The sequence below is a fragment of the Stenella coeruleoalba genome (assembly GCF_951394435.1).
Source record: "Stenella coeruleoalba genome assembly, chromosome: X".
NCBI classification, from domain to species: Eukaryota; Metazoa; Chordata; class Mammalia; order Artiodactyla; family Delphinidae; genus Stenella; species Stenella coeruleoalba.
This window is the reverse complement of record NC_137152.1, coordinates 30856587-30880469: the sequence shown is the minus strand read 5'-3', so window position 1 is coordinate 30880469 and position 23883 is coordinate 30856587. Positions and strand designations below refer to the sequence as shown.

The window sequence follows — 23883 nt, the reverse complement described above, 5'->3', positions numbered from 1 at the left end:
ACCCTTCCTCGAAAAACACCTAACGGACATAAAGGGCTTTACAGTTTACAAAGCTGTGTAGCACCCACCATCTCATCTCATCCCAACGACTGTGTGAGCAATGGGGCATGACTCCTATAGCAGTTAGGGTTCAGTTGCAGGAAACAGATCATTGGAGCAGGCTCTAGACGCCCGCAACACCGCTGAGCTGGGCTGCCAAGACTGCTGCCATCTCTGCCATCATCAGGGAGGCGGGAAGGGAGGGGGTCAGCCCCAGAGATGTCGATTTCAAGAGGACACTATTGTAGTTGCCATCCAAGGTCAGGAAGCCACTGCCACCACACCACCTCTCAATACCCACAAAGCCGGTAACTAATCAAACACTAGAATGTTGCCTCTCTCTCTCTGTCTCTCTCACACTGACACACACACACACACACACACACACACTGTCTTCAGCAGCAACATTCAGCAGCAAGTAGCCTCTTCCCCACTGCTGCCTTCCTAACCTCACACAAGTGCATCTCCTTGCTGGAATCTAATTCTCGTCTGCAGCCCCAGCTGCAAAGGTGTCTGGGAACTGTAGTTTTTAGCCTTCCCACCTCTGCAGAACATGAAGGCGCCACAGAAACTGGTTGGAATGGAGGCTGAGTGCCTGCCACCTCCTCTCCATTTTACAGATGAGGAAACTAAGGTTCAGAGACGTTAAGGAACGTGTACAAGGTCACATGGCTGGCGAACCCCGATCTCTCTGACTCCAAAGCCTGCGCTCTCATCTGTTACACGGAACCAATGGCCCCATTCCATCTGGGGCTTTGGCAGTCTTGGGGGCATCTTTTGGCCCAGTGGCCCAGACTACAGCAGAAGCCACCACACATCTTCTGCATGCTCAAAGGCTGGACAGCAGGCTGAGTGGAACTGAGGCCCGGGGACTCAGAACCGTACCCAGGGTTCCTGACCCCACGTTGTGTAATGTGTTCCTGTCCTTAGAGACACACACACACACACACACACACACACACACACTTCCATCAGCATCTGGAGGAAGGGAAGACAAGCTCAGGCTGTCCCTGGAGACATACAATCCTCTAGCACTCCCTGGGGACAGCTGTTCGGCATTTTTCCAGGTGAGGTAAGTACAAGGCTGACTGGCGTCCAACCCCCACCACCGTGTTTGAGAAATTCCCCATCTTCCTAGTTGCCTCCCACCAGAGAAGCGAAAAACGCCATACAGTCATTTTCCCAGCTGCCACTGCAGTTAGTGTGGGCTCCTGACTTACGCTCAGCCAATCAGATGCCCCATCAAAGACTTGGAGTCAGGAGCTAGTGAAGCAGAGACGCACAGAGCACAGGAGTCCATTCTGGTGGAGGGTGGCAGTCACCATGTCAATGACATTCCATTCCTGGGATGGCAGGGACCATATCCATGTCCGGAGGTGGCAGTGTGAGCCAGGGTGTCCTGGACTTAGCAGTGGGATTGTCACTGGATGGGCCAGATAATGGCTGGACATTAAAAAGAATGAAATAATGCCATCTGCAGCAACATGGATGGATCTAGAGACTGTCATACTGACTGAAGTAAGTCAGACAAAGAAATATCGTATGATATCGCTTATATGGGGAATCTAAAAAAGAAATGATACAAATGAACTTATTTACAAAACAGAAACAGACTCACAGACTTAGAGAACCAACTGTGGTTGCGGGGGGTGGGGAAGGATGCGGGGAAGGGATAGTCAGGAAGCTTGGGACTGACATGTACACACTGCTGAATTTAAAATGGATAACCAGCAGGACCTACTGTATGGCACGGGGAACTCTGCTCAATGCTATGTAACAGCCTAAATGGGAAAAGAATTTGAAAAAGAATAGATACATGGGGGACTACCCTGGTGGTCCAATGGTTAAGAATCCACCTTCCAATGCAGGGGATGTGGGTTCGATCCCTGGTGGGGTAACTAAGATCCCAAATGCCCCGGGGCAACTAAGCCCGCACGCCACAACTACTGAGCCCGCGATCTCTGGAGCCTGTGCGCCACAACTAGAGAAGCCTGAGTGCCACAACTAGAGAGAAGCCCGCGTACCACAACAAAGACCCAGTGCAGCCAAAAAAAAAAAAAAAAAAAGAATAGATACATGTATATGTATAACTGAATCACTTTGCCGTACACCTGAAGCTATCACAACATTGTTAATCAACTATACTTCAATATAAAATAAAAAGTTAAGGGGCTTCCCTGGTGGCGCAGTGGTTGAGAGTCCGCCTGCCGATGCAGGGGACACGGGTTCGTGTCCCGGTCCGGGAAGATCCCACATGCCGCTGAGCGGCTGGGCCCGTGAGCCATGGCCACTGAGCCTGCGCGTCCAGAGCCTGTGCTCCACAATGGGAGAGGCCACAGCAGTGAGAGGTCCGCGTACCGCAAAAAATAAAATAAAAATTTTTAAAAAAAGAGAGAGAAAGAGAGAACGGCTGGAGATGACATTCCAGGTTCAAGGCCCCAGCTTTGCCATCAGCTTATGATAGGGCACTGAACAAATGGCTTGTCCTTTTGAGGCCTTAAGAAGAGGGGAGAGTGAGAGTCCAGCCACAGGAAAGCGAACAATGCTCCCTGCAACCACAAACTGGGAGCGGAAAGGACCACGAGAAGGGCACTGCTCACCTAGGTGCTGGGCCTTCAGGTCAGATCAGTGGGTGGAATTGACCAGGGCCTCACTCAGTCAGAGGCAGGCAGGAGCCGGAAGGGGCTGGATTCCTGCAGTCATCACCGTGGAGCCAACTCAAATCAGCTGAGTGTAGACAGGGGTGGGGGTAGGAGGCCTATCTGAGGAGTTGGCCCAGCCGGTGGGCAGACTGGAAGTCCTCTGGGATGACGACAATGTGCTATAAACTTGGGTTTATCTCCGTGATATTGTCTTTGTTCCCGTGACCCTTGCTTTCCAAGAAAGGGTACCCCCCAAACAGAACTGAAGTCCAGAGAGGTGTGTGTACCCTGAGGCCAGCAGAGCCAGGATGCTGCTGTGGTTGGAGAGGCCACAAGTGATGGGGCCACCTCGGTCCTGGCTGGGACTCTGAAGGAAGCAGGAGTAGCTTTCTGTAGTCAACATGGAAGGGAGAAGAACAGAAGGGGCCCAGCAGAAGAAGGGTGCTTTTCTCCCCTTTGTCAGGTGAGCAGGAGAGGTTCAAGGACATCATGGAGTGCTAGGGCAGGGTGGGCTGAAGATGAGACGGAAAATCACATCACCATCCAATTCTGGTGGGGGCGGCCACAAACACCAGCCTGCCACAGAGTCAGCCTTGGCCATGCTTTGAGGGAGAAGCACGGATTTTGGAGTCAGACAGACCCGGGTTCAAATCCCAGCTATGCCATTCAACAGCCGTGGGAGCCTAGACAAGCCTTTTTTTGGTGAACTGTTACTTGGGCATCGCCAATAAGCCATGCTTCCCGGTATGTGTGCCGTCATGTTGTCCCCTCCCACACTGACTCTGGCTTTGGGCACGTGACTTTCTTTGGCCAATAAGGACATTAATGAGCATGATGTAAAGCGGAGGCTTGCTAAGTGCTTGCATGCTGAGGCTTGTCCTCTTGCAACACTCCCTCTTGGAAGTCAACTGCCACGCTTTGGGAAGCCCAAGCTAGCCTGGTGAAAACGACATGAGGAAGAGAACCGAGGCAGCTCAGCCAACAGCCAGCACCAAGACCCCAGGCACGTGAGAGGCCCTCTTCAACCTTTCAGCCAAATCTAGCTGCCAACTGACTGTATTCACATGATAGACCCCAGCTGACACCACCTGGAGCCCAAGAACCACCCAGTTAATCCACAGAATCATAAGAAATTATTGTTCATTCATGTCCATTCAGTGTTGTTTTAAGCCACTAAGGTTTTGGATGGTTGTCACACTGTACTAATTAGCTGAAATACTGTGTAACCTTCTGAGCCTCAGCTGCCCCCTCTGTAAAATGGGGTGATAATATTCGTTGCCAAAAGTTATGAGGAGTAAATTTAACACACAATAACAATGAGCATTTATTGAGTACCTGCTGTGTTTCAGGTACTGTATTAGATGCCGAATGTACATCATTGAAAGCATATCATCTGCAGAGCATCTATCTCTGTGAAGTAAGTACTGTTAGGCCCATTTTCCAGACAAGGACACTGAACTCAGAGGGGTTAAGTAACTTGCCCAAGGTGGCAGGTTAAGGTCGGAGCTGGGGCTCTAACCCAGGTCCCTCTCATTCTAATCACTAAGACCCAGCAGGGCCTCCTCCACTGGCACCGATGAATGAACGACCTTCCGGGGGAGCACCAAACCTTCCTATGCTTCAAGAGCTTTGTCTCTGTCAGGTGGTTGGAGGATGGAGACGGGGGGCATACTCACAAGGCCAGCATCAAGTCCAAGCACCCTTGAGGGCAGGTTAGCAGGGCCCCGTCTGGTGGCCAGTCCCCTGCTCTTGGTACTGCTTCAGTGAGCCCTGGGTTACAAAGGATGACAGAACTCAGAGCAAATCCATTCTCACTTCTAGGAAAACGGCTAATGGGGCTTAGCGCTACCACAGTCACAAGCAAAAGACAGCTTGTTTCTCAAGAGGCAGGGGCACCTCAGCCACGAGTGCCCCGCCCCCGCCACTGGAAGGCCTCAAGAAGCCAGAAGCCACCCCTTTTGTCCCTCTGAGAGACAGCCCCCCTCGACACACACACTCACACACAAAATCACACGGGAGGGGGCAGCTGTGGGGTCCTGGATCACAATGGGGTGGGAGTGGGGCATGACCAGGGGGCCCCGCTGGCCCAGGCGGCCGCTGCTGGGAGGCTCCCACCCTCCCAAGAACTGGTGAGTGACACTGAAGAGGGTGGCAGAGGGATCCTTTCTTGTCCTCCCCAAGCTGATGGCATCACTCTCCACCCCAGAGGCCCAGGAACAACCTTGTCCTGGGTGGGGTAGGGAAGCCTGCAGCTGAAAAAACCCACACCCTCCACCCCTCTCCTTGGTTCCGCCCATCTTATCCATCTTGCTTTCACGGGGGTCCTTTTCACAAGTGTTCACACATGACACAATGTGTGAAAAGAGATCATCTAAAAGTATATTGCTAGAATGGCCTCAACTTTGCTTAACATTATATATATTTGAAATTTTATATATATTTTTTCATCAATATACAAAAACAAGTAACAAGAACCATCTGAAAATGTTGACAATGATTATCTCTAGATGGTAAGATAGAGTTTTTTCTTCTTTGTACCTTTTGTATCTTCGACTTCTCTACGAAGGGCATGATTGCTTTTAGAATCAGAAAATAAACTATACTATCTGTGCTTTTTAATGAATGTGCACGGCCTAGAAAAGTCACACCTTAAAACTCCTCCCAGGGACTTCCCTGGTGGTCCAGTGGCTAAGACTCCGTGCTCCCACTGCAATGGTCCCGGGTTCAATCCTGGATCAGGGAACTAGATCCTACATGCTGCAACTAAAAGATCCCTCATGCCTCAACTGAAGATCCCGCCTGCGACAACTAAGACCCGGCACAGCCAAATAAATGAATAAATATTTTTTAAAAACGCTTTAAAAAAAAAAACCTCTTCCCATCCAGCACCTTCATTATTGGTTCACACCTGGATTATTAGTAGTGTCTCCGGACACCTGAGTCTTCACCCAGGGTACAGAAGGGAAGGGAGCGGCCCCAATGCCCAAGGCAAAAGGGGGCAGGGCCATTGAGGCAAGCAGAAAGGGGCGGGGTCAGTGAGCCTGGAGCCTGTGCAGTCAGTACCTAGGACTGCTTCCAGTCCTCCTGTGGACTGAAGACGTGGTACCCAAGGCACTGCAAGACTGGGCTGGAGAAGTTGCTGGAATGGAGGGCCACCCCTGCCTGGCCTGGGAGGGCAGGAAGCCCTGGCCCAGAAGTGAAATTCTGAGGCCTGGCTCACGCACGCCGCCTGGTTCACACTGGACCCCGTCACTTAGATGAACAGCCCTACGTTGCAGGCAGAGCATGAATTGTAGGAGGCGAGGTGGCGCATATACACCGTTCAGCACAATTCCTAGCACACACAAGGCGCTCAATAAATGCAGCTGTGATTACTAGGAATAAACACATGCCCAGCAGCACCGGCCCTCCTGGCTAAGCCCAGCACCCCAGTCATCTGGTGCCAGAAAAGGGACGAGCCATCACGGTGCTCAGCCGGCAATCCCCTGTCTTGTTCCTTGCCGGATTCTGCTAAATATGCAAGCAGAAAAAATGTTTTCCACCCCCAGAGCAGTTTCTAGATGTGCTACCTTGGTCAAAGCAAGCTGCTAATTAACATGGGTGAGAAATGCCCAGATGATACCATCAAAAGCCATTAAAGTACCCCCAGCTGGTTGGGGGTGTTTGTTTTGCTTCCCATCAGTTCTGCTCAGAACGATGACAGTACCCAGCCAGGGTGGGAGCCGCACAGGGCAGGGTGGGTCTGGGGAAGGCAGACACAGCTGGGAGTGGTGAAGTTCCCTCACGCAGAGGAATGGACTCAGGAAGAGCTCCTCTATCCTCCTGTACTTTCAGACTCGCAGTGCCCAGCTGCTCTCTCCCTGCTCTGACTTACACACTTGCTCCCAGGAAGGGGTTTTCAGTAAGTCATTTACACATTAGTATGAATTTCAGTATTCCCAGAGGCCTCCGGTTTCATCATGGAATAAAACTCTTTATTCTCTTCCCTTGAAATCCTACCATGTGTGTGTGTGGTGTGGGGGGGGGGGGTCCTTGGCCTTAAATGAGAAAATGGGAAGGAGTTCTAATTCTGTTTTAGCCATTCCTGGGCTCAGCCACCCACATCCCCAAGATCAGAACCTTCTCTATTCTCTGAGTTCAGCAGCGCATGTATTCACCTTTATTTCTCATTAAGGAAACCTGAATAAAAGCATGAAAAGCTTTTCTCCATCTTTAAAAGAGAAGGATTTAGAGAGTAAAAAAAAAAAAAATGTGTTAAACTGATAAAAAGAAAAATAAAAGACACAGAACTCAGAAGTCCTAAAGGAAAAGATGGGCGGATGTGACAACACAAACCTCTTTTGCAGGGCAATACAGCATCAACCAGAGGTTGCGAGCTGATGTCCTGCCGATCCAACCCAGCCCAAACATGGCTGTCACTTCTAGTGCTTAAAGTTTTTTGAATGAGTTGCCAGCATTTTAAAACTGGAAGTTTTCCCATAAAAAATCCATATTTCCAGCATCTCCTGAAGAATCAGAAGATCTGGCATACTGGTTCCCAGCAGAGGTATGTGCTCTCCCCGGCCTGCCATGGCCTCGGAGCCTGCATCACTTATTCACATCGCTTGCCTCGCCTGCAGCAGATGCCTGTGATGGGCCATAAACAAAACGAATAAAAGCAAGAGGTGCTTTAGGAGAACGTGTTTGCCACACATCCAAGGAAAAGTTAATATCCATTATATATCAATAAGGACCCCACCAACGGTTCAATGGAAGAACGGGGGAAAGTATAAACAGGTAATTCATAGAGAAAGAAATTCAAACAGCCAATAAACGTGAAACATACTCAACCTACGGGTGATTAGGAAAATGCAAATGAAAATGAGAAGATACCCTTTTGCCGAAGCCATCAAACTGGCAAACAATCAAAAAGCTTTTCCAGCGCTGCTGTTGGCAAGGGTGTGGGGAAAGGAGAGCTTGTGCGTGTTGCTGCCGAGCGTGTAAATTGCTGCAACCTTTGTGGAGGGTGAGTTGGCAGCTCCGATCATTAGTTTAAATACATGTACCTTTAAAGAAATGCAGGTACATTTTTATTGAAGTACAGCATGCAGGGAGAAAAGGATGCAAATCCTGAGTGTGTGGCTAAGACACTGAACACACCCAGGTGACCACTGCGAAGGGAGAAAGAGGATATTATCAGTACGCAGAAGCCCCCCTGCGCCCTTTCTCGGTCAGTAAGTCTCCCCAAAGAGAACCACTATCCCAACTTCTAACGGGATTTGACTGTTTCCGAACGTTCCGTGAATGGAATTATGTAGTATATATTCTTTGCTGTCTGGCTTCTTTCACCGAATATTATACACTTATTTTCTTTTTTAATCCAAGTACAGTTGATTTACAAAGTTGTGTTCATTTCTGCTGTACAGCAAAGTGACTCAGTTATGCACATATATATATTCTTTTCCATTACGGTTTATCCCAGGACATTGAATATAGTTCCCCGTGCCATACAGCAGGACCTTGTTGTCCATCCATTCCATATGTAATAGTTTGCGTCTAATAACCTCAAACTCCCAGTCCATCCCTCCCCCACAAACATTATATTTTTAAACTTCACCTATGTTGTTCTGAGAAGCAGAACATTCAGTTTCGTTGCTGTATAGCATTCCATTGCGTGGCTAGACGGAACTTTATTATTCTGTTGTATTGATGAAGACCACTTGCGTTGTTTCTGGTTTGGGGCTATTGCAAATAGTGCTGCTAAGGAACATTCTTCTTTTTTTTTTTTTTAAGGAACATTCTTGCATGTGACTTCCGGTGCCCATAGAAACACATTTCTGTCGGGTATACAGTTAAGCCTTGAACAACATGGGGGTTAGGGGCGTGGGCCCTCCACACAGTTAAATCTGTGTATAACTTAGAGTCGGCCTTCCAGGTATATATGTTTCCTCTGTATTCACGGTTCCAAATCCGAGGATTCAACCAACCCGTGTAGTGCTGTAGTATTTACTATTGAAAAAAACCCGCCTATAAGTGGACCCGACCAGTTCAAACCCCTGTTGTTCAAGGGTCAACTGTATACCTCTTGACACCACTCACACTAGGAATCTACTTTACAGAACCCCGAGAGAACAAGACTTCATGTCCAAGGCTGTTTATTATAACATTAAAGAAGAGTGCGGTCAACCTCTGCGTTCACTAATAACGATAGGGTTAAAGAAAATGATGCAATGCTTCCCTGTGACTTGAAATGGTATGCAGCTCATAAAAAAAGAGAACGAGCTCCATAGGTGGATTCTGAAATGGAAAGGTGCTCACACATCATCAAGTGAAAAAAAAAATCCTGCAAAAAAATTGAGTATAGTACGATTCCACTTTTTAAACTAACAAGAGATAAAACAGACCTTTATACGTGGAGATGTGTGTCCATTATATCCGGAAGGACTTTTCATATATGAACTAGAGAAGGGAAAGGCAGTGGGGGGGCAGGGGAGGAAGGGGTGAGATTTTATGTATATTCTATACATCTCAAATTCATCTACTTTTCTCCATCCTCATTGCTACTGTCCTATACTAAGCCACCATAGCTCTGGTGTTGAAAACACAATGGTCTCCTTACGGGTTCACTTCTCAAGTCATCTCTGCCACCATCAGGAAGGTGGGGACTCAGGGGACGGCCCATGGAAATGTTGGCCTCAAGACTCAAGAGTACCCTATTGTGGCGGGGTCGGTAAGGCTGCCCGTGACACTGCCCATCAAGTGAAAAAAGAATCTTGCAAAGAAGTAGGTAGGGTAAAATCCCATTTTTTTTTAAATGAAAAATTTCAAGTTAAAACAATACAAGTGCATATATATATATGCATATAAATGAAAAATTTCAAGTTAAAACAATACAAGTGCATATATATATATGCATTCGAAGATCTGGAAGCCATGAACAGCATAACATCTCATTATCTGCAAAGTAGGTGACAGGCCAGTGTCCCCCCAGGAACAGCTGTACCATGGCACCCTAGTGACCTTCCATGTACCCACATGGGTCACAACACAGGCAAAGCTTGAACCGCAGCTAATCTTCATCTTGGCGGAACATGAGAAGATAGAGGCCTGTGAGGATTGCTCTGAGGCCATCTTGCATTCATCTCCCATATTAGTCAGCTCAGGCTGTCACACACAGCACCACAGACTGAGTGGCTTATACAACAGAAATTTAATTCCTCCCAGTTCTGGAGGCTGGAAGTACCAGATCAAGGTGCCCGCAGAGTTGGTTCCTTCTGAGGGCCAAGAAGGAGGATGGGTTCCAGGCCTCTCCCCGTGGTTTATAGATGGCTGTCTTCTTCCTGAGTCTTGACATCATCATCTCTCTGTGTCCTAATCTCCTCTTCTTGTAGAGACACCGATCAGATTGGATTAGGGCCCACCCATATGATCTCACTTTAACGTAATTACATCTTTAAAGGCCCTGTCTCCAAATACAGTCACGTCCTGAGATACGAGGGATTAAGATTTCAACATATGAATTTGGGGTGGGGGGGGGATATAATTCAGCCCATAACACCCCGCTATCTGCCCTGGGAGGCTTTCAGGGGATGGTTTCTCATCACCTCCTGGCTTCTGATGAGCTAGGAAATTTTCATACCACCCCCCTCAAGATAGCGCTTGTACAAAACTGCCTCGTTTTATAATTTTATACTGCCAGTCTAGAATCGGCCCATCAGGCCCATTTTGTTTTGATGTCGTCCTTTTTGGGGTGAGGCAAACACCCAGGGAGCTGGCACCTCTGACTAATCTTCCTTTCACTGTTTATGTAAGTAAGAAACTGTCCAAATCTGAGAGTGGCTCCCTTCATCTTTATCAGCCAAGGCAGCCAGGGCTTGGCCTCCGGCTTTCCTAGAAAGCCTTGTGTGTGCTTGACAACAGACACTGGAATGTGTTGCAAAAGCAAAAACAAAAATCTTGCTAACAGAGGTGGGAGAAAGGGAAACAAGAAGGATGGCTCCCAATTCTGGGCTCCTCCCACACATCCGGCGCCCAGTGCTCTTATGCGGGGATGACCCAGGCCTCCCCACCCCAGTCTCTGGGCCACCTGTATTTGCACTTGCTTGCCATTTAGAAAATGAATTAACGAAAGATAAAATGCACGCACTGAAATATCTAGAAGAACTTTTTACATATGAACTGATGGCATCAATAATCCTCGGGGAAGGGATTTTGACACTTCATGCGTACTTTATACGACAGGCCTCAGAGGACGCAGGTGACCTGCCAGAGGTGGGAAGGCTGGCCTCTGACAGGCAAAGTTGAGTCCGCGCACAGTTAACATCCTGTACAGGAATCATTACTCTCAACTCTTTCCCCGACAAATAGAAGTTTAGCTAAAGAAATCAAAACCACGAGAAGAGACTACTTCACACCCATCAGGGTGGCTATTTTCAAAACCCAGAAAAAACAGAGAATAACAAGTGTTGACGAGGAAATGGAGAAACTGGATCCCTTGTGCACTGCTGGCCGGAATGTAAAATGGCGTAGCCACTGTGGAAAACAGTAGCCAGGCACAAAAGGACAAATGTATGATTCCACTTATATGAGGTCCCTCGTGTGGTCAGATTCTTAGAGACAGAAAGTAGGATGGTGGCTGCCAGGAGGAAAGAAGGAGTCAATGTTTAACGGGTGCAGAGTTTCAGTTTGGGAAGATAAAAATGTTCTGGAGCTGGATGGTGGTGATGGCTGCCCCAAAATGCGCATGTCTTTAATGCCACTGATCTGGACTCTTCCACAAGGTTAAGATGGTAAATTTTATGTTACGTATATTTTACCACAACAAAGAAAGAGGATAGTGCTCGCTTCAGCAGCGCATACACTACAATTGGAACCATACAGAGAAGATTAGCGCGGGCCCTGCACAAGGACGGCGCGCAAATTCGTAAAGCACTCATTTTTTTTAATGCAGAAAAAATATGAAGACTAGAATAAAAATTTCCTGGGAGAGGGAGGGATAAATGAGGGGTTGGGGATTAACAGATACACAGTATTAAATGTAAAATAGATAAACAACAAGGACCTACTGTATAGCACAGGGAACTATAGTATCTTATAATCTATAAGGGAAAAGAATCTGAAAAACGAGTGTGTGTGTGTGTGTGTGTGTGTGTGTGTGTGTGTGTATCACTGAATCACTTTGCTGTACACCTGAAACTAAACTAAACTAATATTGTAACTCAGCTATACTTCGATTAAAAAAAGAAAAATTTCCTGGTATCCGAAAACCTAGCTCATGACATGCACACGCATAAAACAGTATAAAGAAGGATCTCTTCTAAAGTAAACTTTATACTCCATACACACACAAAAGTTTAGCTCAAGATTTGAGAGGCTTTGCTGCCTGGAGATGGAATTTAAGAAAGACACCAGTTTCCTTGTTGCAGTTTTGCACGTGTTGAGAGAGGGACTGGCTTCAGCCACCTGCGAGCTAATGGCCAGAGAGACTCCCCAGGCGGGGATGGTCCTGAGCCAGGGAGGCTGGACATGGGCTGGACAGGGAGACCGTGGGCATGTCATTTCCCTTCTCTCTCTTCTCTGTCTACAGCCTGGGTCAGAGGACACAGGGTTAAAAGCTGAGACACACAAAGCCTTCCTCAAATCCTCTCTGTCTCTCCCCACCCTCCTCCCATCGCATTTCTTCTGTGGAACCTTCCACGAACTCTTCCTTCCCCGAACTGCTGGAACAGTTATTCGTTCCATATGTGTCTTTCAGCATGTCTGACTTACTGTTTAATATCACGAGCCGACTTTGCACGGGTGTGTGTCTTCTGGCCCCAACTAAACTAGAAGTTGCCCGAAGGTAAAACTGATGCTTAGCCCCTCTTGGATCTCTTTAGCTCTCCCATCAGTGTCTAGTGCAGAAGAAGCAGCATGTACATCCAGACGATGGAATATGATTCAGCGCTAAAGAGAGATGAGCTAGCAAGCCATGAGAAGACGTGGAGGAAGCGGAAATGCTGATTACCAAGTGACAGAAGCCCGTCTGAAAAGGCTACCTGCTGGATGAGTCCAACTACCTGACATTCTGGAAAAGACAAAACTATGGAGACGGTCAAAAGATCAGTGGTTGCCAGGGGTTGAGGGAGAGGGAGGGATGAATAGATGGGGCACAGAGGACGTTTAGGGGGTGAAGCTATTCTGTATGATACTGTAATGGCGGATGCATGACATTAGGCATTGTCACAGTCCACAGAATGTATACAGCAAAGAGTAAACCCCAATATAAACTATGGACATTGGTCAGTAATAGTGGATCCATATGGAGTCATCAATATTGAACCAATATTCTAACGCAAGATGTTAATAATAGGGGAAACTGGGGCTTGTACATGGGAACTCGATACCATCTGCCCAGTTTTCCTGTAAACCTAGAACTGCTCTAAAAAAGAAAATTTATTTTAAATATATATATATTTATGGAAAAGAATGTGATATGTATATATAAAACCGAATCACTTTGCTGCACAGCAGAAATTAACACAACATTGTAAATCAACTATAATTCGATAAAATAAAATTTTAAACTAAAACAATTTTTTAATATATATATTTATATAGAGTTGGATAGTTGAGTAAATATTGGACCATCCACATGGATACATCCAGTTATGAGGGAGCTGGGAAGATTTACCCAGGCCTGACATCTTTCAAAATCTAGTAAAACATAGTTGGGAGTAAATGAAAGTTTCTTCTTGAAGCCAAAGAAGAAAAATTAGGAGATAAGCATTTATTTGTGTGTTAAAATTTACGTAGAAAGTTGCTAGATTTGCCTGTAGGTGTTTGTGTTTCTTTACATTTTGCCCTAATTAGTGTTATCATATGTTGTATTAAAATCAGAACTCATTTTGACAGAGAATCAAAGCGTCCTTAGTGGGTATCTGACATCCCCTTTCCAGGCCTTCTCCAGCCCAGACCTCTGAAGGGAAGGAACCGGCCACATATCACATGGCTTCATTCAGACAACTAAGGAAGGGAGTTAAAAACCAAATGAACAACATTACAGCAGTATCACCTGCCTACCAAACAGTTTCTGGAAAGACAGTATTCAGGGAACTGCACTGCACAGAGAAACACAAAGGCTCTGATGTCAACAGATACTTGTCAAGAAAGTGCTTGACCGAAAGGCAGCGGGCAGGACGGCCATTCCAGGTGGTCATTTTGTTTCTGTAACAGCCCAGGGCAGGTCCACGTCAGTGGCCTATGTGAACTTCCAGAGCCTTCCTGCCCCTCCAAACCCACAATACAATGACATAAACAGGTTTAAAACACTTCTGTATTTCCCAAATATCTAGCCTTCACTATACTAAGCTTAATGTATCTGCAGCAAGAGCCACTAACTCATGTTATTTTGCCGGCATCCAGGGCTCGTGACCTCACAGTGTACATGCGCAGAAAGGAGAGGCAACCGAGTGCCTCCAGCGGGTGGTCCTGACACTGGGTTTTTGTTTTTTTTTTTTTTTTTTTTTTTTGGTACGCGGGCCTCTCACTGTTGTGGCCTCTCCTGCCGCGGAGCACAGGCTCCGGACGCGCAGGCCCAGCGGCCATGGCTCACGGGCCCAGCCGCTCCGCGGCACGCGGGACCCCCCCGCACCGGCAGGCGGACTCCCAAGCACTGCGCCACCAGGGAAGCCCCTGACACTGGGTTTTGAGTGGGACTTTCCCACTGTCCCTGAGTCCCAGGTAACTGCGTTTCTCAGCTTCACACCGCACCACGGTTCCTTCTTTCCTTTATCATACTCCCCCAGCAGCCCCCCATGCCAACTTCTGATTAGAGGATGGAAAACAGGCCGTAGGAGGGAACTAATTATTTAAGTAGGGGACAGAGAGGCCCGGGAGTGGCTTGGAACACTCTCCGTACATCTCGAGGCTTATTGCTGCGGCCCATGGTGACTAGCAGTGGCTTAGGTCAGGTTCTCCAGAAGGAGAGCCCCAGACGTGGATTCTTGTGCAAGTGAATTATTGATGGAAGGGCTCTCAGGAGACACAGGTAATGGTGGGAGGGAAGGAGAATAGGGCAGGGAAAGAAGCCAAGCAAAGATGGAGGTTTGGCCAAAGCCTAGCCTCAGCCTGATCCCCTGGAGGGAGGCGGGTAGGGGCAGGGGAAAAGGAGGCGGGGCAGCACCACAGAGTCATTCATTCCCATACGTGACACAGGGGGTGGGCCTTTATAGCTCCCATATCAAGTCAGTCACCGACCGCAGGCCACCTCCATGGGGGGCAGGAGGGCACGTAAGCCCCCAGCCATCAGCTCTGGGTGAGGCTGCTCCCGTAGGGTGGAGGGCTGCTCCAACAGAGAAGGCTGTGAGCTGCTCAGCTGGGATCAATGCAGGGCATCTGGCTAGACACCACCAGCAGCCACAAAGGGCTGCCCTCTCAAACAGAAGCAGGAGAGAGGTAAGGTAGAAACAAGAAAAAGCCTCCTGAGGGGGCAGGATTCTTCAGAAGTCCTTCCAGCTGCCTGTCATTAGAACAGATGGACAGGGAACGGCCTCAACTCAAGTGGATCCTTCTAGGCACATCCGAGCAGAATGTCTGTGCAGGTGCCCTCAGAACAGACCCAATCTGAGAACCACACACGTACTCCTGCTGTCAAACAGTAGCCTGAGACCTAAGGGGCTCCCCAGCAAGCTTCCAGAAGAGTTGAGTTCTGACAACAGCGGCAACCTGTACAGACGTTACTCTGCCAGGTGCTGTTCTAAGCGCTTTATGTCTGTTACCTTCATTTAATCCTCACACCAACCACAGTAGTGAGGCGTGATTATTGGCCATCCCCATTTTACAGATGAGGACACTGAGGCTCAGAAAGGTTCATTAATTTGCCCAAGTTAACAGTTGGAAGTAGCAGAGCCAGGATTTGAACCTAGGTAGCCTGGCTCGGGAGGGCTACACCACCGCTCTACCGCCCCTGGCTGTCTAGCTGGAGTACATGATGCTATAAGGCAGGAGACCACCACCGTGGATGCCTTCAAAGGAGCGTGTTTATACATCAGAATCACCTGGGGGTGAGTGTTGCACTACAGAATCCAGAGCCTCATCCTGAACCTATGCAGAATCCAGGGCTGAGGGCCAGGTGGAAATCTATACATTTAACAAGCCCCCCAGGTGTCTGACACAGATGGCAACGCTGAAACCCCACAATGATTCAGATTGAAAGAGTAGAGGCCAGTTTCAAATTCCAGCTCTTCGGGCTTCCCTGGTGGCGCAGTGGTTGAGAGTCTGCCTGCCGATGCAGGGAACACGGGTTCGTGCCCCAGTTCGGGAAGATCCCACATGCTGTGGAGTGGCTACGCCCGTGAGCCATGGCCGCTGGGCCTAGCGCGTCCGGAGCCTGCGCTCCGCAACGGGAGAGGCCACAACAGTGAGAGGCCCGCGTACCACCAAAAAAAAAAAAAAAAAAAACCAAATTCCAGCTCTTCCACTTTCTATCTGTGTGACCTTGGAAAATTTCATTCAACTCCCTGAGCCTCAATTGTTCTCAAATCTAACATAAAACCAAGGACTTCCCTGGTGGCGCAGTGGTTATGAATCCGCCTGCCAATGCAGAGGACACGGGTTCGAGCCCTGGTCCGGAAAGATCCCACATGCCGTAGGGCAACTAAGCCTGTGCGCCACAACTACTGAGCCTGTGTGCTACAACTACTGAAGCCCACGCACCTAGAGCCTGTGCTCCGCAACGAGAAGGCACCGCACTGAGAAGCCCGCGCACCGCAACGAAGAGTAGCCCCCTCTCGCTGCAACTAGAGAAAGCCCGCGCGCAGCAACGAAGACCCAACACAGACAAAAAAAAAAAGAAAAGAAATTTTTTTAAAAAGCTTTTAAAATAAAACTAATACTTCTCCTATTAAGATTTTGTGACATTTAAACTGTGAGTTGCTGTACATCTGGTATAATTCCGTGAATACATATTTGAAACTGTGTACATGTGTATCTTACACATATATATAAATATCAGACAAAAGCCAGACAGAATAAAGTAGTAAGGGTGATTATCTCTCACAAGATAAGAGGGTGGGATAAAGGGGGGTAGAGAGTGAGATGGGAAAGGCTTTCACTTCTTACTCCATGTATTAAATTTTAATTTTTTATAAAGAGAACGTATTAAAGTTTTGCATATGTAAAATGTATTTAATCAAAACCCAAAAGACTAAATAGAATCATCTAGGTAAGTGCCTGGCCCACAGTACATGCTCAATTAATGGTCGCTGTTGGTCTTATCATCGTCCACAAACATTTGTTGAGTGCCTATTATGTGCAAGTCATCATATTTAGGCTGCATCGGGAGGCAGAGAAGCACAAAACAAAGTCCCTGCTCTCACATGCACAAAAAAAAAACCCCAAACGCCCAATGGCAGTGTTTACTTTGGGACCAATGAGTGCTATAGAAAATAAAGCCTTTAAGAGTTGAAATGAGAGAGATCATTTCCAGCTGGCCTCTTCAGGGGAGGTGGGGCTCGCAACGAGGCATTGAGGAAAGGGGAAGATTTCAATAGGCAGAGAAAGGGGGAAAGAACATTCCAGTGGCAAAAAAGAGCTTGGTTCAAAGGGCAGTGCGACTTGGTGGGCATGTGCAGAAGATGCTGAGCGGACATTTGGCCCCGCGGGCCAGGCTGCGGGATGCAGTCGTGCCGGTCCCAGGCGGGCCATCGCAGGCCTCCCCTCCCACAACTGAAATAACACAATCTCTGGCCCCATCCCTTCTGGTGCTTGGAATGGGGCCAAGATCGACCTTCTCAAAGATTCTTGACCCTTGTGGACCAAACGTAGAATGGGAAGAGAAGCGGCCACAGAGATTGAAAAAAAGAAGTGGATCCTCTCCCCCAGCTGCTGGGCCCAAGTATATGCAGGGCACATGCTGGGGATGCGGGTGGAGCCAGGTGGGGGCATGCGTGGCAGCGTGGGTCTGGGGGCGCCGTGTGTGTGTGTGTGTGTGTGTGTGTGGACTGACGCGTGAGCGTGCACGTCGTTCTGACAGGCGGCATTTCCTGTGATTGTGTGCTGTGATCTACGGGCTTGAGTTATGAGTGCGGTGTGTGCTAACCGCATTCCTGAAGGCTAATCTTTCTGAGCCACTGAGGAGGAGGCAGAGGGGAGCGGGAGCAGCAAAATATCTGTCCACGGAACACACCCTCTGCCTTCCTAGTACTTCTGCTTGGGATGAGGGTCCCAGGGAGCGTGGGTGGCACCGGGAAGAGGCAGGGAAAGGTTCACACAGGGCACTGACACGAGCAGGACCAGAGCTGCCCCTGCATCAGCAAATACCGCACCGCGGCTGTGCACTCCGCCACCTATAAAGCACCCTGACATCTTCCTGGATCTGGTGCCTGTGTGTCTATATACGCAGTGTGTATGCAGAGAGCTCGAGATAAACACTTTTGTAAAAAGTTAAAGCTTGATTAGCTGAACACCACGAGGCCCTGGGAAATTGAGTTTTAGAAAAAATTTGGATAATTGGAACAGCAGAGAATATCAAGCACGTTAAATACACAAGTCAGCTGAGCACAGAGTTTATGGCAAGCTCTGATTAAGACGAAGTTTCTGATAATCAGAGTTTTAAGGGCAGAGGCTCATTTGAATTTTTTCTGTCGAAAAGAGAGATTAGATATCATGTGCACGGAATATCTTGTGATATTTTCCATTCTTCCCAACCCCGCTTGAGTCACAAACATGCTTTTCTATGTATGTATTTATTTCGTAAAAAGTACTCTATCCTTTGGTCTGCCCCAAACTACCCCAAACAGGACTTGCCACAGATGTGTTTATCAGATTGTACTGCAAACGCTCGGAGAGGGCAAGTCTGCCTAACGTCTAAGTGATTTCAAAATCAAAGCCATCCCAGACACACCAGAAGCCTAAAGCAGCCAAGAGATAGGCCAAGTTTATAAACTTCCATAATATGTTTATTGCATGGATGGCAATCACCCAATATCCCTGCCCTCCTGGGTCTTAGATCAGAATAGTTCCACAAAAAGAAATCTGTGTTTGACTGCATTTAACCAGTCATAATTCCAGATGTCTGGAATATTCCAACACCAGGCGTGGGGATGGGGAGGAAGAAAGGAAGCTGTTGCTCATTCGGCAACAGTCTCGTAGTCTGCGGTGGCGTGTCTAGTGGGGCTGCTTGTGCCGTTTCCTCCTGTCCCTAAAGGAGAGGTGTCACGGGAGCGGTCATTGTATTTAGGGCAAGTCGTTGTCCGCAGCCACAGGCAGGCTTTTCTGTCCACCTCTGGAAACCCAATGTGTCACATCAGAGATATAATTTCTTAATGAAATGGCGAGAGTGTACCTAATTTATGCCAGGACGGAAAACGCTGACGGGGCAGAAAGGACACTTGTTTCTGCTGTAACAGGGAGCACGTGTGGGCCACGTCACTCAGGAATGAATCAGACCAGCGTCCTGGGGCAGTCTGCTAAGAGAATTGCCTCCTTGCCAGCTCCTGTAAAGTGTTAAAGATATTTACTGCGTGCATACATGCCGGTCCATTCCAACCCTTTCACTGGAACGCAGACTTATGTGAGTTCAATCCTTTGTCCCAGACCCCTTCCTGAGCGTAAGAAAAGTAGGATGGTGCTATAGAATCATCAGTGCGATTCATTCTGCCCTTTCCTCTAGGGCTTTTCTGGCAAACATTAAACATCACGAGGGACTTCCGTGGTGGCACAGTGGTTAAGCATCTGCCTGCCAATGCAGGAGTCACGGGTTCGAGCCCTGGTCCGGGAAGATCCCACATGCCGCGGAGAAACTAAGCCTGTGCGCCACAACTACTGAGCCTGTGCTCTAGAGCCCACAAGCCACAGCTACTGACCTTGCGTACCACAACTACTGAAGCCCGTGCGCCTAGAGCCCGTGCTCCGCAACAAGAGAAGCCACAGCAATGAGAAGCCCGCGCACCGCAACAAAGAGCAGCCCCCGCTCACCGCAACTAGAGAAAGCCCGCGTGCAGCAATGAAGACCCAACGCAGCCAAAATATAAATCAATAAAATAAATAAACGTCATGACACCCCATTCAAGGGACGCGAAGTACTCATTTCACAGACGGTAAGACTGACACACAGGTTTTGCCTCCGTGACACCTTATAGCCAACGGGATAGATTTTTTTCCCTCTCCGGCAAAGTGGGTGTGAGATGCATTGATGAACTTTTAAAAATTTTATTGAGGTACAGTTGATTTAAAATGTTGTGTTAATTTCTACTGTACAGCAAAGTGATTCAGTTATTCATATAGATACACGTTCTTTTTCTTATTCTTTTCCATTATGGTTTATCACAGGATACGAATACAGTTCCCTGTGCTCTACAGTAAGACACTATTGTTTATCCATTCTATATATAATACTTCGCATCTGCTAATCCCAAACTCCCAATCCATCCCTTCGCCACTCCCCCTCCCCCTTGGAAGAGATGTGTTGATGAACTTAACCTAAGGCTTGGGTATGGTGTCAAAGAGGTCAGGGCTTCTCCTGACGGTCGTGGGGCTGCGGCGGGGTCTGGAAGTCTGGAGCCTTTGTTTCCTGCTCAACACTGGGCCAGGAGGCATCAGTCATGGCCAGGTGCAAGAGAACTTTCTCTACGCCAGAAAGTCTCCAAAGTGGGGGCACACACACCCTAAGTGGCACACAAGACAATTCTTTGAGGGGTAGTGTTCATGGGTTGAATTCTGTCCCCCTCCCCAAAACTCATATGTTGAAGTCCTAACCTCCAGGACCTCAGAATGCAACCTTATTTGGAGATAGGATCTTTAAAGGGGTAATAAAGTTAAAGTGAGATCTTTAGGGTGGGCCCTAAAAAATATGACTAGTGCCCTTATAAAGTGGGGAAATTTGGACAGAGATACACATAGGTGAGACAATATATTTCTGTTGTTTAAACCACCCTGTCTATGGTACCTCGTCACGGCAGCCCAAGCAAACTAACACAGATAGGAAGAAGATACTAGAACTTTAGAATTTCTGTTTATATCATTTGCCATGTCACTTTGCAGTGCTTCCCACTGTGGGGGGGAATATACTCCCCCCATGCCAGTGACATTGCACTTGACCAAAGGAGTATTAGTGGACGTGGCTTGTGAACAGGGCTGTAAACGTGTTGTGTGGTGTGTGATTTGCCCTCTTGAGCTTCTGCCGTCACTAAGAGAAGAACAGGTCCCAGGTGGCTACAATCACATCAGCCTGGGCTCCAGACCTGCACAAAACCTGCAAGCTGGAACCAAGCCTGGCCAACCTGCAGCCTGAAGTCGCCCAGCCCAGCCAAGATCCATTAAGACCCCGCAGGACCAGGAGCGCCAAAAAACCATAAATGCCTATCGTCGTGAGCCACCGAGTTTCGGAGTGTTTGTTTCGTAGCATCATCGCAGGAAGAGTTGACTGTTACAATGACCGATACGCAACATGTAGATTGACCACATGGCCTCACTCAGGCTGAATGTCACTGCTCGGCATGCAGTGTGACAGGCAAGGAATGCCAAGGGAAGAGGGACAGTCCTGGAACTTGGCTGGCATCCGCCTCGCGTGATCTTTCACCTCAGTAAACGGCCTGTTACGAGTGCCATGTCGAGTGATTTGCAAATTATATGATCTTGCTCTAACTAAACTAATCATCACAAAATGGGCAAGGGGCTTGAAATGCCTCCTCTAAAGAAACCATGGCTTGCAGATAATACTATGAAAGCAACCACCAGCTAGGAAGGAACTGGTCAGCTCCGGGTTCCAGAGCTCTGCCAGCCCGATTAGGAGGAAACACCGTGATCTGAACCAGATTTGACAAAGAGTACGTTTTAAAAGTTTCAGACTTCAGAAGATCATTTGAGATGCAGATTTTCGACTTCTATTCTTAAGAATGGGCCTCGCACACATATATATGGCCTTATGCTCTTAGCAGAAAACGTTAGCACATGAATGTGATTTGTAAGTAAATAAATATACTCCAAATGTGCAAGAAATGTTTCACTACTCGGGTCAAGACCACTTGAAAGTCGCTTGAAAGTGAGTCCAGCCTATCAGACTGATTTATTAACCTTTTGGGCGAGTTCATTGTTTTTAATGTTGAGGGATTATTAGGGTGCCATTGTGAACATGGGAAAGACCTGTCCCCTCGAAGTGCAGTGTGCAGAACCCATGGGCCCTCCAGTGTTTGGCTGTGTTCACCCTGTTTCTAAAGCCTGGGGGAGAAATTGATGTCACGCGGAAAGTGAGGACGCACCTCAGTGCCGGGCCCAAGGAGAACCTTCCAGAGCGGGGAGCTGACGCGCTGTTCAGCAGAGAGGGTGCCCAGGGCAGGGGGGCCCTGCTTTGGGCCCAAAGACTCCTCCCAGCTTCAAGAAGTCCTGAAAGGGCCCAGCTCTGCTGCCCCGTCCCGACTCCAACACCACCATTCAGGGCATGGAGACAAGGAGACACACCCCACTCCCAACCAGAATCTCACTCTGGGCACAGACACCGGGCAGCCTGACTTCATGCCCAACTCTGATTAAACCAGAAAGTGTCAAATAATGCTGACCACTCCCTCCACTCCAGAAAATAAATATCTTCCTCCCTTGAACTCTTTTGAGCTGCATCGTTTCTTTTTCTTTTTCTTTTTGTTTTGGCTGTGCCGCACAACTTGCAGGATCATAGTTCCCCCACCCGGGATCAAACCCGCACCCCCTGCAGTGGAAGCGCAGAGTCCTAACCACTGGACCACCAGGGAAGTCCCTGCATCGTTTCTATCTTCCCTACGATGCTGACCCCATTCTGTCTTCAAGTACTGTCGCTTAGACTTCCGCATGGGTGCATCCCGTCTCAAGGATGTGGGCCAGGCCTTACGGAGGTGAGGACCCCATTTTATATTCCTTTGAGTGTAGAACCTATTTAGGGAGCTGGGTGCATGAGTCCCCGGGTTTCTCTCTGGGCTGCTGTGAACATAGGGCATTGCATGGGTTATGGGTGGAGGGGAGGGTACTGTTTGACCCTGAGGTCTCTGTTCTGAAGGATTTTCATCAAATTCATGGGAGGCCACCCATGCCCGGGCATTACTATGAAGAGACTGGGACAGAAAGGACGAGGAGGTTACACCAGTTGGGGCTGGAGCAGGGACGCAGACCACGATGAGGATTATGGAGGAAGGGCTTCATAATGGAACAAGAGCTGACCCCACTGTGGGAGAGTCTGGGAAAGGAAGGGTCCAAAGGCGAGGCTGGAGGGTCCAAGGAGAGTCACTAGCCAGCCCTCCTGCAGCCAGGCGCGAGCAGCTACCAGAGCAGGGCCACGAGGGGGAGTTGGGGGAACAGCCCACAGAAGATGTGTCTCTACGTCTGGTGGCAGGCCTGGCATGGCTGTGGCTCAGCAAGGCCTGCAGAGCAAGGACAAAACGGCCCCTTCCGGCGCCTCCTGTCTTTTATTGCATCTAACCATGATGGCCAGAGACGAGTAGCAGCTGCTTCTCTGCCACCTTCCAAATGTTGTGCAAATTTCTCTTCTGATCACCTCTAATGTGGAATCATAAAAGGAAGGGAATTCTGGAAAAGGCTCCAGCTTAGCTGAGGTGACACGACACAAAACCACCACAAGATTTGAGCTGTCACGGGGTCCGCCATGGCTCTTCTGCACAGCTCCTTTAGAAGTGAGGAGTACACTGCTTGTCCTCAAACATTTCTGTGCCCCAGGCTTGGCAGATGGACTGGGCTCACGGAGGGAAAGACCTTTATGGGACAGCACCTTCCAAATCTCACCAGCAGGTCAAGCTCGACACTGTCCTGTTGACCCCCTTATCACTCAAGAAGAATGATTTCAGCTTGAGAGACTCAGAGAGGAAAATAGCTAAGGGCCTATGGCAGACTGTATTTTCCAAAGAGGGACTGAACTGTGTCCCCGCCCCGCCCCCCCCCCCCCAACGAATCCGTATGTTAAAGCCCTAACTCCCAATATGACTGTATTTAGAGATGGGGCCTCTAAAGAGACAAGTAAGGTTAAGTGAGGTCATAAGGGTGGGGCCCTAACCCATTAGGATTGGTGTCCTTATAAGAAGAGGAAGAGACACCAGGGACTTGCACGCACAGAGGGAAAACCACAGAGAGGGTGCCTGTCTGCAAGCCAAGGAGTGAGGCCTCAGGAGAAACCAACCCTACCAACACCTCGATCTTGAACTTCCAGCCTCTGGGACTGTGAGGAAAGAAATGTCTGTTGTTTAAGCTACCCAGTCTGTGGTAT

At 48.4% G+C, this 23883-nt stretch overlaps 1 long non-coding RNA gene across 1 annotated transcript in view; it reads right to left on the bottom strand.

The window, feature by feature from the left end:
* Positions 1 to 4245: 4245 nt before the first annotated feature.
* LOC307180130 overlaps positions 4246 to 23883 on the bottom strand; it is a 59394-nt gene continuing 39756 nt past the window's right edge. Inside the window, exon 7 of the long non-coding RNA XR_013825686.1 lies at positions 4246 to 4451. This is a non-coding gene — a long non-coding RNA (uncharacterized lncRNA). The remainder of the gene's footprint in view (positions 4452 to 23883) is intronic.